This window comes from Atractosteus spatula (assembly GCF_055471065.1).
Source record: "Atractosteus spatula isolate fAtrSpa1 chromosome 10 unlocalized genomic scaffold, fAtrSpa1.hap1 SUPER_10_unloc_6, whole genome shotgun sequence".
In the NCBI taxonomy this organism is placed as follows: Eukaryota; Metazoa; Chordata; class Actinopteri; order Semionotiformes; family Lepisosteidae; genus Atractosteus; species Atractosteus spatula.
This window is the reverse complement of record NW_028296626.1, coordinates 1,283,927-1,285,872: the sequence shown is the minus strand read 5'-3', so window position 1 is coordinate 1,285,872 and position 1,946 is coordinate 1,283,927.

The following is a 1,946-nucleotide window of genomic DNA, read 5'->3' as shown; positions in this document are numbered from 1 at the left end:
GCCGGGCCATACAGCAGCTTCTGTACTGCCTGCATACGAAAGGCGTCCACCCGGCTCCGGATGTCAACGAGTCCTTGTCCTCCGTCCTCTCTGGGCAAATAGAGGACACCCCTCCACAGCCAGTGCAGTCCATCCCAGAAGAAGTCGAGAAGCGTGGCCTGCAGCTCCTCGATCAGTCCAGCTGCTGGCTCCAGGCACAGCAGGCAATGCCACAACATTGAAGCCACCAGGGTGTTGACAATCAGAACCCGGCCTCTGTAGGAGGTCTGGGGGAGCAGCCAGCGCCAGCGATCCAGGGGACCTTTCACTTTTTCGAGGAGCCCCTCCCAGTTCTTCCTCACACTGGCCTTGTCCCCCAGGTACAACCCAAGTATTTGAGTCCTCCTCTGGTCCAGCTGAATCTCTCTGGCAAGACTGGGGGACCCGTCTCGCTCCACTCTCCCAGGAGTAGGGCGCTACTCTTGGCCCAGTTTACTTTGGCTGATGATAGCCACTGGAAATCATTCAAAGTTGTCTGTAGCGCCCTGACATCCTGTTCTCCTCCGACCACGACCATGATGTCATCAGCGTATGCCAACATCTTGACAGTAGAATTGGGGCAGCCCGGGATGGACAGCCCCTTGATGACCCGGCACAGCTGATGTAGCAGAGGTTCAATGGCAAGGGAGTAGAGCATTCCTGAGAGTGCACAGCCCTGCCTGACTCCCCTCTGCACTGGAAACGGAGCACTCAGCCCTCTGTTGACCTTTAGCACACTGAAGATGTCACTGTACAGCACCTGAATCATGGCAACAAAGACAGAGCTGAATCCGAGAAACCTCATGGTTCTCCACAAATACTGATGTTCAACCCTATCAAAGGCCTTTTCCTGGTCTAACGAAATGAGACCAGTATCTAAACCCAATAGTCTGGAGGTGGCCACAACATCTCGAATCAGAAATATATTATCAAAGATTGTCCTTCTGGGTACACAGTACGATTGTTCGGACTGCACCACTGATCCCAGCACCACCCTCAGCCTGTTGGCCAGAGCTTTGGACAGGATTTTATAATCCACACACAGCAGGGCAACAGGTCTCCAGTTCTTAATGTCACACAGGTCCCCTTTCTTAGGCAGCACGGTGACAACAGCTCTCCTGCAGCTCAGTGGCAGGTCCCCGTGCTCCAGACTTTCCGAGAACACATCCAGCAGGTCAGGTCCCAGCACGGCCCAGAAGGCACAGTAGAATTTGGCCGGCAAGCCATCAAGGCCAGGGGTCATACCATTACTCAAGACACTGAGTGCAGTGGAGAGCTCCTCCAGGGATAGAGGCCTCTCCGGCCATGCCCCCTCCTCTTCGGGGACCTGTGGAAGGTCTTCAAGGAACCTGCGTGTGCAGACCGAGTCCTCACTTGCCTCGCTGGAGAAGAGTGTCTTGTAGAACTGCATGGTCCTCTCCTGGATCTGCCCAGCCTCGTGCAGCTCTTGCCCTGTCTCCGAGCGCAGGCAGAGGTTCTGCCTGCTCTGGCCCGGTTTCTTCTCTAGGCCAAAGAAGTAGCGAGTCGGGGCGTCTACCTGTGATGCACTCTGAACCCTAGATTTTATTAGAGCTCCCTGTACTTTTGTGTCCAGAAGGCCAATGAGTGATTCTTTTTGAGTGTGGAGGTTATCAATTAGCCTCCTGTCTGCACAACACTCCAGAGCCTGGTGGAGCTCCAGAATGTCTCTCTCCAGAGCCTTCATGGACTCACGGATACCTCTCGTGACAATTCCAGTGTACTGCTGGTGGAACTGGCGAATCTGCACCTTCCCAGTATCCCACTACTGCCTCAGGGAGACAAAGTGGGCTTTCTGACTCCTCCACTGCTACCAGAAGAACACGAGGCAGTCACAGAAGTGAGCATCGTCAAGCAGTTGGGTATTAAAGTGCCAGTAGGCACTGCGGGACCTCACTGATGGGACGACG